Source organism: Lonchura striata, chromosome 10, assembly GCF_050655825.1.
Source record: "Lonchura striata isolate lonStrDom1 chromosome 10, ASM5065582v1, whole genome shotgun sequence".
Lineage (NCBI taxonomy): Eukaryota > Metazoa > Chordata > Aves > Passeriformes > Estrildidae > Lonchura > Lonchura striata.
In genome coordinates, this window is record NC_140712.1 from 18,273,688 (window position 1) to 18,287,474 (window position 13,787).

The following is a 13,787-nucleotide window of genomic DNA, read 5'->3' on the forward strand; positions in this document are numbered from 1 at the left end:
CCAGGATCCTCAGTGCTTTCCCCCTATTGAAGCTGCCTCCCAGGCCATTGAAAACTTTCATCTGTTCCCTCCAGCCCATGTGTATCACTGCTTTGTCTCTTACAAAGAAATGACCCATAACACGCACAGGACTCCACAGGAGGTGTTACCACGCTTGTCTACAGAGATATTAGAACATCTTCCAAGGCTCCCTATTTCTTCACACACACAGGCATCTTACTTTTTTCTTTATTGCTGCTTCTGCACATGGCACAGACATCTTTATCAAGCTGTCTTTGTAATAGATACTTATGTTTTCCTGAATGGTTAGAGCTAATTCAGAGCCCAGCCATGTGTCTGAATGCTTTAAACTGTTCCTTCAAACATGCTGCACCCTGCCACTGCCTATGTTTCATCTTCCATTCTAGTACCCACAGTCTTTCAGCCCTTATTCCCACGGTATAATTTGCATCAGCTGCTAGCAGCAGATCTTATTATCCTATTATCTCCTTGCCTTCCAGTCATTCAAATTATACATACTGACCAGCACCAATTCACAGAGTGGTAAATGGATTCATTTTACATTTCTTTCCATCCCAGAGTTGGATGGAAATAAATGTAAGATGAATCCATGTACCACTCCTACCATTTGCCTTATCCTACCCACTTTTCCCAGCTTTTTAACTAGGTTTTGACTAGACACGTATCTTTTTATTTATCACTCCACAACTCCCAAAATTATTGATTTTTTTTTTTCTTTTTTTGTGAACCTCTCCTTTCATCAGCCGTGACTCATCTGGGATGGCCACTGATACCATTCTGCATGAAAAGTAGCCTAGGTTCACCCTTGAAAGCCATGAACAAAACTTCATATACTAATTTCTCATTTGTCCTCTAGCTCTTGTACCTCTTTAAAAAAGTAAAAATCATATTATCAAGGCCCTATCCATTCTATTAGTGCTCTCAGTCATTGGTTTTCCTTATCTCTGTGTTAGTCCAGGTCCAGTGGTTGTGGTATTGGTGGTTCTCCCTTGACATCAAGTAAGTTTCTAAACATAAGGAATCATAATTATGATTATTTACCTTGTTGAACCTGATTAAGACAGTCAAATGCTGAATCTGCTAGCCAGTTTTAAAAATTTCTTTTTAGTTTGATTTCTTAATTTCCTTACAACTCCTACAAGAAAAAGAACCTAGGCTTCACCTAATTCTGAGTTACAACCTTAATCAAATATCAAATAACAGAGAGAGACAATGTCCAAGCACTGATTTGTGCACAAAGCAGCCAGCATGGTCTCACAGCATCCTGCTCTGTTCCCATCCTGGCTGCCTACAAGCTCTGCCAGGGAACTGTGGCTCCAGAAAGCATCCAAACCTCAGCCTACACAAACTCTCATCTTTCCAGTCCTTGGAGTCCCTTGTTGTTTTCCAAATCACACCTGGAAGCACTTCTTTCTTCCAGGTCCAAGTCTCCACAAAATCCCTCATATCCTTCTGCCAATGGCCTCAGAGCAGAGCTTCCACCTGAGGGAGGTTTTTCTGGGCAATCAGATGGCACACAGCAGCTTCCACGGTGGAATGATCGCATGCACGTGTCCAGAAGAGATTACCCTGAGGTCCTCTGTGTGTTGGTCTCCTTAGAAACTTACTTTAAATAGGCCTTCATCCAGAGCCTCACAGGTGAGAGATAAGGACACAGACCAATCCACAGCCCTGCACCTTTCTCTCCCATTTCAGTTCTCATTACTGTAACCTTTCATGCCTTCTATATCCATCCCCTTATTCTGACACATGTCAAGAGCTACCTGAGACTTTTTTCCTAAATTATAAATGGCTCCCCCAGGCTAATTTCTTTTTTCCATATCACAAATTCTCTTTGGTCATCTTCAGCAAACACCATCAAAGCCAGCCTTCCCACCTATCCCTCCCTACAACCTCAGCATCAGTGACAGGAAGCAACTATGATTCTACAATTTATTATATTAGCACTTCTAAAACAACAAAGGAGGCATTGATTTTCCAAGGCAAAGGCACATGGGAAAGCACAAAAAACATCTCTGCCCAGCTCAGATCAGAGGAAAGAGATGCTGCAGAGGAGAGGGCTTCCCCCAGCCTGGTGCCTGCTCCCTTTGAAGAGGGAGGATGGAAGTACAACAAGCCAGGAGCTCGCTGGCTGTTCTCTTACAGGTGTCAGTGTTATCATTCTGACACAGGACCCTTCTTGCTGCTTGTCACATTTAACAGAGAAATGGACAATAACAGGGAAAACATAACCCTTTCTTTTCTTTCTTTCTTTTGAATACTCTATATGAGTCATCTGTAGAATGGCTGATAACACTGAGGGCAATTCAGGCAAAAATACTGCAGGACCCTCTTGGATGTCTGCTCTGATTTAATATAGGTTCACAAAATGAACATGTAATACAATAACACCACAGAAAGTTACAGAATACATGAAAAAGCTGGGTCAGAGGTAGATTTCACCAGACAGTACAAGGGCAAGCTACTAATCATTTCATTCAGAGGCTGGGTTAGGAAGGACATCCTGCAATGAGTCCCAGGGATGTGATATCCACAGTCAGGAATCAGAGATCAAGAAGGTCCTTTCAGGTGAACCAGCTGCCATTAACCACTAAGAAGGGCTTGCAGAGCCCAGAGGTTCATTTCATCAGAGCCCACTTATCCAGTCGTACAAACTAAACTGAGAGCCATTAAGATACATATGCTGTATATTTATACCTTAAATTTAATTGGAAAAATTATTATTAAAATGAAATCAGAAAATGATGACCAAAGCAAAGCTTCTAATTTATTACAGGAGATAAGAACTTGTGGTGCTTGTCCATGAGGAGCTGACCTGGAGCATCCAGATGATTTTATACATTTGGATTTATTTACCAAGGATAACATCAGTCAGAACTGGCAGCTGGATGCAAACTTTTGCAAATCACTTGTCAGTATTTTCCCTTCTATAGTCCTACCAGCACAGGGCCAGTTTAATACCTGTACACTCTGTTTTAGGAGAGACAGAGACAAATAAGGTCTTTGAAGACTGTGAGGAACAGACTGAAGAAAGTGAGACAAACTCAGAGACACAGAGCTATGGTGAGGAGAGCCTGCTCTCTCAAATGGGGTAGCTGATGTGACCCCACAAAAGCACATTTTGCCATGAACGTATCCACATTGACTTTTTCAGAGATGCAGACCAGAAATAAGCTAATGGAGGGCAGCTGACAAATGTTTCACCTAGAGAATCAGGTGAGAAGCACAGAGGACTTACAAGTTTCTGAGTCTTTGAAAGATCTACTGACCATTCACAGCAAAGCAGACAAACACTTATCAGCACAGGAGAGGCTGACTCCAGATTACAGCCTCTCAGGATTTTTCATCTTGCAGATGTACTACCTGAGAAAATTTGCATAAAAGCATGATGCCTTTTTCTTAGGAACCCTTCTATGACTTCTACTGAAAATTATAATCCTCTGTTTGTGACATTGCAATCATTTCTACTACAATCAAGTGTTCTGTCCAAAAGGGGGATTACCGCTTCAGTTTGGAAAGTGTATGGACTTTCAGAGGAGCTAAGGAAATTTTCCCAAGAAAATGACCTTGGTAATAGAGAACAAAGAAGACAAAGATTTTAAAACAACACTACATATGATCAGAACTCCCTCTTCCAAGAGGCATGTGAAGCCCTTTAAGTTCACAAAAAAATGATATTCCTACAGATAAGGAGGGAGAAACAATGGAGATAAAATAGGATCAAGATGTTCCTCTTTGTTGTGCTATTCCAACATTCACTCAGGTTTTTCCTTTGACAAGCTGTTAATGTTTTAAAACTAAACATCACAGAGACATATAGAAAACCCAGAGCAGTTTTCAACTCCATCCTTTCAGCAGTGTCCTGTGGGGAGGAGCATCACTGCACATGGTGCTGCATGTCAAACAACTCGCTTAAACCTGTGCCTCTGGCAGCTACTCAGAAATCCACAGAACAGAAATCCATAGTTAAGGAAAGGGGAAATAAAAAAAAAAGCCTTTGTTTTTCTGCCCCTTTTTTCCCAAGAACATAATTTAGCACGACTTCCCACAGAACAATTTGCATGGGATTACCCACAGTGCACTGCATTATGGTAATGCATTTCAACCTCGGATGCATATTAGACTGACAGTGCTAAGAATCTGTTAAAGGAAAAATAAATGATACAGGATAAATGATGATGTAAGACAGGAGAGTAAACATTTCACACTTGTGTAATTTGCCAAATTTCAATCTAAAACTGGCCTAAGAAAGAGAACAAGACCATTGTGCACTCAGAACAGCTTTAGGGAATGTTTCCAACTCAAGCAGAAAACAATACCTGACTGAGACATGGATGTAATCATGAAGAAGTGGAGAGTAAAACAAACTAGAACTAAGAGCTGAACAGAAGACAAGGAGAGATTTTCTTCATTCCTTTGATTTCCCAGTGGGTAGCACTGGAGGGAATATTCCTTCTTGCCCATGCAAGGATGGTTCAGTTCACTGCACTTCACCACATACATTCACTCACTCTGCCTTCTGCTCCTCTCCAAGCCCTGCTGCATCTTCTGATGCTGGTAGCAATCCCTAATAGATCCTGGACAGACTCTCTGTTTAAAAACAGCTGTCCCAAAATTCTGAGCCTCAGGGCTATGCAGTCACAGAATCCAAACTACTGACACCTCCTTCCTGCACTCACGGATGGCGACTCAGCCCTTCAGCTGGGGAACAAATATTTCCTTCTAATGTTTTCCAGAATTGGTCTTGCACTTTCCCATAGGAAATATCCACAGGAAAATAGAATTGAATATTAACTCTCCCCCTTCAATCAATTCCACACACTGTTTTCCTAGTAATTGAAGCAATGAGCTATCACTCCTCAAAACCTGAACTGAGTGCTCAGCTTTTGCTATGCAGTGAAGAGCCATTTAACTGGCCAGGGGACTTTCCTGAAAAGCCTTCAGACAAACAGGAGCAAAAGGCAGCAAGGAGGGAACAAGTTATAGGGCTTGTCAAGGGGCAGGTATATGGTGAAAAGCAGGATTTTTCCATCAAGGTCTCTCCATTAGTTCTCTCAAAGCTAAGTCACAGAAAAATGAACAAAATAAGGGTCAAGGCCAAATTATATTTGCTGAAGAGGAGTTATAGAGATTAGTGTATTAATTAATTGAGACAACGATGTCAGCAAGGGCCTGACCTTTATTCCTGCCCTAGTAACAGCTTTGTCCCTGGTGACTTCCAGCCTGCATGCTAAAGCCATTTAGATACATCCCTCAATTAATCTCAGGATACCCTCTGGGACGGAGGAGAGCAGCACTGTGAGCTTCAAGCAGGGATGCTGAATCAGAGGAGGAGTAACCTAGTCAAAGGCACCTCATCTAGGGCATTGGCAGAGCTAGGGAGAGAGCCCACAATTCTCTTTACCTCTCACATTTCACCCCTCATGGATAGGAACAAAGCTCTTTGAAGGTATTAATCTGGAATTCTGCCATACTTTATTAAAAAAAAATCAGAGGCTAACAAGAAATAAAGATTAGGTTTCAAAAAAACCCCTACCGCAAAACCACAGTAAAGAGTCTGGTTTAAAAGGAACTTGTATCATTTATATTTTGTAATAAAAAGCCAGCAATACATGAAACTTGGACAAAATGACAGATACTACTGAGATCAGGTCCTCAGTCACACCTTGCTTCTCCCCTTTCCACTCAAGCAGATGAACTGCCCATCCCCTGAGCACCTGCCACTCTGACAAAGCATCTCCAGAGTGCACAAGTGCTGCTGGATGGCAGGACACGAGGACAGATAAAGAGCTGGTGCTGTCCTACACAGCAGGGATGGACAGGGGTGGGATCTGTCATGGCTCAAGAAGACAATAAATTATCACAATTTTTCAGAGGCCATCAGGGGACCAAAAAGCTACATGAGCTGAGGAGAGAGTGGTGATGCTCAAGGATGGATGCAACATTGGAAGGTGCCTGCTGCTATCAGAATAGATGTTACTACAGTGGCTAGGAGCCTGAATTTGTTTTGCCTCCCAAGCAGAAGCAGCAGACACATCAGCCCATCAAGCTTGCCCACAGGCTGCATCAGTCCAGACTCCTGTCCACAGACTGAGTTCCTGGCTTCACTTGGGACCCTCCTTGTCACTGCAGATCCACCAGTGATTCCCAGGCTGACACCAGTCACCACCGTTGGACCTGATTCTGTTTCACTTGTTTGTGCTCCTGGCTTGACCTGGTTCTGCTTCATCACCACGGACCTGCTTAGTGACCTGGGCTCTGGGTCAAACCTGCCCATCCTTCACAGGCCTGCCCTGCTGCAGGCTTGGCTGGCAAGGAGACACATCTGGAATTAAATCAATTTCTCCCACTGATAGCACTGCACTTAACTATTTTCAGTACAGGCTCCAAATTCTCTCCATTCCAGAGGAGCAATAGTGCAGAAGCTGTAGCTTGGACAAGAACAATTGTTCCTTCAACATGTCTGTCCATCCCTAGCTGAGCTGAACCTGACTGTCCCTTCCACTTCAGCTCTACAGTCCTTCACATTCAGTCCTGATGCTGCAGAAAGCTCAGACAAGATCAGCTCTGGTTTGGATGGAGCCTAGACTGGCACCTACTCAGTTTTGTTCCATTTTCCTCCATTCAGAGGTTGCAACATCCCAAACCACAGCCAAACTTCACTGCATTACACTGCACTCACTTGTCTGGCACGTTCTTGTCTATAAGGAGCCAACATCTGTCACCTCTCTACTGTCATATTTGAATCTGGTAAAAAAAAAATAAATTTCCAGTACAAGTAAGACTTGAACTTTAGGTGCTGAATTAATTTTCATTAAAGCCTGCAGGGTTACCTCATGTTAGAACCCAGCTACAAAAATAGATTTCCTTTCCTCTTCCCTAGCTATTGTTGGCAAACATTAGTAATAGTGAGAGAAGCTATTTTGGGACTTTTATTGGCAAGTCTTATGTTCAGACACTAAAGGAAGTAATTGGCTGACAGTGGGGGAAAAAGCGCTAGACATGGTTTTCAAGAAAATACCACTTTCTGCCAAGCTCTTTATGCACAATTTCACTGGGAAAAAAATCCATCATCAAACCCCAAAACAATGGAAAACCAAAAAGCTTTATTAACTGTTACTAATAGAGGACACATCTGTGAGGATGAATGAGAGAAAAGGGCACATATGGAAAGCTCTGTCTGGCTGCCAATCCCCAATGTTCAAGGACACATTTCTGAGACACAGGTACCATAACAAACACACCCATTCATAACTGCACAATTAAAATAATTTGTTCACCATGTACAGACACACCAGTGCACATTTGAATGCTTGGAGGTGTGACAGGAAGTGTTTTGAACTAGTTCACTCATATATGTGCCCACATTCACTCACAGTCTTCAGCAAAGACGAGTTTGCACTCACAAATATTTCCTGCACACAAATGCTCCACCAGTACAAACACTCACGTCTTGTGAGTCAGGAAAATACAGGCAGGAGCTAAATAGAAGCACACAGAGATTCATATCTATTTCTCTTGTAAATCCTGCACACAGTCTTCACTCATTTATTAACACCATGCTAATAATTTCTGTTAATTAGTGTTAAAATGGGAAAACATGATAATGCAGATGTCGGTCCTTTACAAGTGAATTAATTACACTCAGCAATACCTGTCACCCCCAATACACACAAAGGAGTAACACAGACTTGTTTTTCTATTTCCCAGGCATTTGCTTCAGTCTAACTAGGATTTATTCATCAATGAGCTAAGAAACAATATAATAAAATTCACTAAAAGGAAACATAAAAATTAAGTCCTTTCCCACAAAGCCATGCTGAGCAGTACAATTACTCAGACTCTTCCAGACTCCTAATGAGTATGGAATCAAAATCAAAAATGATTGGCAAATGATTTAGGAAAAATATAACCTGTTCTTTTTCATTTCTTTGTCTGGGTGTGGAGACAGTACATTTATCAGCAAGCAATGGATGATGCAGCTTATATCATGCATAATCATAAACTTGTGCTGTGTCTGGTGCCACTAACCTTGCTGTGCATCCAAAACCCACTTAGGATAACGTGCAATCAGTGAAGACAAAGTCTTTATTCAGTCCCTAAGTGTTCTTGTACCAGGTTTGCTGTGGGCTCAGCCATTCATAGGGTATAATCACCCACTCACAGAAAAATCGTCACCTCATTACATGGGTTACACCTGGAATTATTCTCTCCATGTACTCTATCTACTACTGATTTTTCCTTCAAGTGCAAAGTAAATTCTCTACAATCCCTATATAGAGAGACTGAGTTCTGTATATACAACAAATAATTTTGTGCTGCTGCACAAAAAAACGTGCTATGGGCAACAGAGGAAAAAATTCTTAAGGTTTTATTTTTTCAATTTTTTCCCTTTTCCTTTTAAATTCAAGAACATACCTGAATGAGATGTATTTTGGGATTATGCCAAGCCTCAGTAGTATTGACACAGAAATATGGGTAAAACATTTCTGGTTGTCTTGGGAGCATTCTGGCTGTCTTAAAGGAGAAGGCCTTCAATTACTGCTTCTTCCTTTTTGGAATCTCTTTAAGGTTTAGATTCTGGGTGAGGAGTTATGAGAGCTCACATTTAATTCAGTTTATCATAGCTGTACACTCTCAAATGAAATCAGTGGAACTGACTGAAAAGAGAGGATATTTAATGAAGCACCTTGGGGCTTGAAATATCTGTTATTCAGTCTTCATGAAATAAGCCTCTCTTCAGATTTTTACATTCCCTTATTTCAACCAGTCAGGATCTCCAGCAAAGCCAGCCTGACCTTAAATGCCATCTGGACTGTACTTAAGTATTCCAAACACATCAAGATGAGCCACATGCTTCTCCTTCTTGGGTTATATGAGAAGATAATAAGCCAAATCTGTACCACAATAATTTGATTCCTCTTCAGGCTTTAAGAACCTTTCCACGTGAATTCATAAATCTACCCAAGCTTTTTCTTTCCCAGAGAATGTAACAAAAGATTTTTCCAAAAAATATATGAGAAATCATGATAAGATTTCTCCTTTCTAGCAATGGATTCACAAAAGGTCCCATTCAAGCTCCACCAGTCAACTCCACTGAGTCAACATTCACAAAACTGTAATCTCAATTCCCTGATAACAAGGTCTAGCCTTGTAATTAGGATCAAGAACATGAACCAATCACCATTTACACATCTGTGGATGCTAAGCATCTCTCTATCAGCAGGCTGAGGGTACTTCAATAGGCTCTGGCTCCACATCTCCATCTCCAGCTGAAATGGTCTTGCTTTGCCCTGTACTCCTCTGCCACTAAATCCATCCACCTAATTTTAAATCCCAAAATGTTTGTGGTGAGAAAGACATGCCTAAAAAGCTGTAGAAGACCCTAAAGAAAGGTAAGGAGAGTTAAGAAGATAGGAAAGTTCCTTTCCACCTTTTAATGAACAGAATATGAGCAGTAAGGAGGCAATATTACAAGGGATAAGCTGTTCTCCCTTGCCCTACAAGCAGCAGGTAACAGCTCAAAGCAGCAGCTGTGCCAGGCACTGCCTGTGCTGGTTTGTTTTCCACCACTCCTCACATCAATAAAGGTGTCATTGGACAGGAGTGCTCAGTGTGAGGAGGCTGCCCCACCCTTCTGCTCCCATCCTGGGTGGAGGAAGGGATGGGACACAACCTCACAAGGCATTCATCTCTCTTGCTGTCCTATGGGCTCCCGCAGGCAAGCAAGAAATGCACAAATGGCAGTGTTGTGAGCATTCTGTCCTTCAGAGCTGTGCTGCAGTACTGTGCTCTGCACACCTCCACTCCAATTAGTTACAAATGGAAGGGAACTGAGAGACAGAATTCCCTCCAGCTTTGCATTTATTAAAAGGTCACCAAGGAAATGTGATTTTTTTTTTTTCCTGTGAACAGATATCAAAAGCTAATGAAATCTGAACTCAGTCACTGCTGTGTGCATCTTCTTTTCAGTCTTCCTTTAGAATTGAGCTTCCTTTCCCTTTCACAGGCTACTACAGACTCCCATATGTGCTATGGCAGGCAGGATTTAACAGGAAGGCTGAGGTTATGCACCTCTGCCTTCTTCCTACCCTACCTCACTAGCAACTGTGACATTGTCACCTGGCAGCAGAATGACACAGAGTTCATCATCATTTCAGTTGCACCTTTCCTGCTACAGACCCACAGGGAATATCTATGTGCATTCCACATAGATATGCTGTACAATCATAAAATCATTTAGGCTGGGGAGAACCTCCAAGATCAAGTTCAATCTGTGTGTTAGACTCAGGCAATGCTGATAGGAATTATTATAATACCAGAAACTTTATGTTCTGCCTCTAAGCAGAGATAAATGTACACTCACACATGTACACAAAACTCTGTGCACACCTTTTTCCAAGCATAATCTCTCATTTGCATGCTGCCAGAATAAGCAAATCCACAGGAAAATCATAATCATGTACATCCTGTCACTCAGCCATGCTGCAATCCCTACAAACCTGCCTGCTCTGTCCCCAAGCACACACCTTTCCTGACCCCCACCTCTAAGAATGCAAGAGGTCTGGGAATCAATAACCATTTACAGCCCTTCAATCCACCACTGTCAAGTTTGTTCTCCCCTGTTTGCAGTGACAGACAAGCAGAGTAAAGATGCAGGACATCAGTATGCAGAGGAGGGGAGGTGGGCACTGTCAGCATAAAAAGCAGGAAGACACTGCTGAATGCAGTTGAGGTTTGTTCTTGCCTCCTGCAACCAACTGAGCAGAGCTGCCACTGTCCCAGAAATCTGCTTTATTCCCAGAATATCAATGCAGAACAGAACAGGGCAATAACCACAGGCCATTTTCCAGAAATAACATAACTGTACATATAGGAAAATTCAGACAGAATCCCACTCACCTGTTTCCAAAGCCTAAGCAATGACCTTACCCACAGAAAAATGTGCTACGTGATCAATATCATACCAAAATTACTTGATGCCATATCCTACAGAGGAGACAGCATGAAACTAAACACACTTCAGGCACAGCAAGCCACCTTTAGAACTGTCAGAATGCTTTGCTGACCTTTTAAAGAGAATGAACATGCAAATACAGTGCACCTGAAAGCAGTCAGTGCCTCTACCAATGTATTTCAACCAACTTTGCGGCATCCAGAATAACTAAAAATCTGTCAGTATTCACAGAATCTGACATGAGCTCTAACAATGTACTTCTGTCACAGCCCACAGCCTCACCTGCAGAACCAGCATCCAAACATCCCAGAGCTAGACAAGATCAGCCCACAACATGGCCTCATTCTCAAACCCTGAGTCTGCCACTCTCTGTATTCAGAAATCTAAATTCTGCATTAGAAACAAATCCTATTATGCCAGACCTGAATCTCTCCTGGGCGGAGACTGGCATTAATATAAATATAATTATGGTTGTTTAATAAATGTACAATGTCTGCTCATGTATCTCGTTAAATTAACCACAAGAGTGAGTTTTGCATTAGTCCTGACAAGGCCTATTTTCAAAGCTGACATTTAATACCAGGCCCCAGTACAAATCATCCTTCAGGGTACAAAAATCAATGGATTTGGTGAGAACTAAATGTGTGAAACCACAGAAGCAGTTTTGGTGGTTTGCTGCAGGTACCCAGCCTGTGCAACACCTTTACATAAAGTTGATCAATCAGATAAGAAATTCAAGTAATTTCTGTCTATGTGGAGATTAGCAGGATTGTTCCTGACCCAGAAAAATCCTCAATGCTCTGACCCCTGGAAGTGCTTCTAATCACTGAACACACTGGCTTGATCAGAAAAGCGACCTTTCTGTGGCTCTTTCCAAGCCAGCCTGAGCTCCACTTTCAGATCCCATTTATTTCATTCTCCCTCACTGGAAGAGACAGAAGGGCTGCTCTAAAAAGGTCATTACAAAATTGGTGTCCAGCTGCCTGCTGCACACTCACGTCTTTCAACTTTGGTGGAATGGTCCTCTCTGGTAGCACAGGCCACAGGATTGACTTCAGGTGCCAGTTCACCTGGTGGAAGGAGAGCTGAAGGTTGTGAAGAAGTCACCAAGTAACTCGGGCTTGTTTGTTTGTGTTGTGTTCCAGGGCTGTCTCCCTTCCTCCCATCACTGCCAGCCAGCAGGCACACGTGCTCTGGATCATGACATGGTTATGCAGCCCTTCTCCCTAACTCACACAACAGATCCCAGCCTGTTCCTCCTCAAGGCTAGAAAGAAAAACATGAGAAAGGCAGTAAAAATAGAACTGGAAATATAATGTAAAACAAAAAGAGAGGACTAAAGTAAACACCATCAGAAATGCTAGATTCATACTCCATTGTTTTCATGTAGAGAAAGCAATTCAAACCAAATAATGTCACTTGACTTTCAATTATCTTTCAAGATAAAATAATTTTATCAGCTACCAGCTTTCCCTCCAAAGCAGAACAAGTCTCTGCACAATCTGCTGAGAAGCATCTTTTAAACAAATGACTACTTAAAAAAAAGTACCTATGAGCAAATGCAAACTGCCTCATGGATCCTGTGGCAAAAGAAAATCTATATATCTGTTCTAAATTATATTTTATCAAATAAGTGATTTCCAGCAGGACTAAGCTACTGTAAACTGGACAAAATTTCTAGGCCATTTTTAGCTCTGGTAGTACACAGCTGTATTTCTCACCTAAAATCATTAACAGCATCTTCCTCAAACTCATTATAAAACATCTTTTCCATTGTTGCTTTGTATGACTCTCTGATTCAATTTCTTTGTGGAATTCAGTCATTACTTCCAGAACCCCCAAAGGAAACTTTCTGCTTTATTCATAAAGCTAAGAGGAGGTGGGAAACAGAAAGAGATTTGGTGAGAAATGTTTTAAGATGCTTTGTCTAAGACAAAACTTCTTTGTGAGATTATGACAGGACACAGGTGACCTTTCTCAGGAAGAGCTGCTCATCTCTTGGGGGATATTTTTGATCAGACCCCACAAGGAAAATATCCTTGCAAGCTGAGCTCCCTCCTTCCCTGTGAGGGATGGGGGCTGCTCTATTTTAGGTGAGTAGAGTTGCTCCTGGGTTGTGCAATTAAGTCTCTTTCTGGCTCAAGGTAGATCTCATTATTTACACAAAATATTACAACTCTTACATGAGAAGCAGGGACGAGTTCAACAAAAGACCTTCTAGCAATCTAAATCCTTGCTTTGAAGCAGGCAGACTGGAATCTGAGTTTTCTTCAGCCAAAAGAGGGTAGTGACCTGCTCTCTGATCAGCTGTTTTCAATTTCTGCAAGTTATTTTAAAAGGCTGTGTTTTCACCCTAGTGCAAAATGGGAACACTGGCTTGAAATATCAGAAGATTTCAAAGACAACACCTGCTTTTCCCAACTCCATATCCATATTTTTATCTTCCGTGGCAAAAGGTGCTGAGGAAGTGTTGACTGTGGTGATGATGACGACAGTGGAAAATAAGGCAAAACATCTTCAGAGGTGCAAGTCCTAGCACCAGCCTAGTAAGAATTTGGTCTCTTTAAATCCAATCCCTAAAACAAAAATGTTGTACTAGGACTAAGTATACAGTCAACAGACTAGAAAGTTTCCCATTTCTGGGTCAGAAGTAACAAACTGAATAACTCTGTCTTATAGATCCATGGCAGATAGAAAAGGTTGTAAAAAGAAAGTTTGTTCCCTTTGCTCTCAGTCCAGTGACATAATAAATCCCAGAGGAAGAAATGAGGGCAAAAATAATCAGCATTTAGTATCATCATTACTGAAA

The 13,787-nt window shown here is 41.7% G+C and overlaps 1 protein-coding gene across 28 annotated transcripts in view; it reads right to left on the reverse strand.

The window, feature by feature from the left end:
* Positions 1-13,787, reverse strand: part of AGBL1 (AGBL carboxypeptidase 1) — a 388,880-nt gene that overhangs the window by 213,877 nt on the left and 161,216 nt on the right. The window contains exon 22 of one of the 28 annotated variants that reach the window (XR_014957537.1): positions 11,977-12,244. The exons of the other annotated variants lie outside the window; for them this stretch is intronic. The gene's annotated coding sequence lies outside the window, so the exon portion shown is untranslated. The remainder of the gene's footprint in view (positions 1-11,976; positions 12,245-13,787) is intronic. 28 annotated transcript variants of the gene reach the window in all.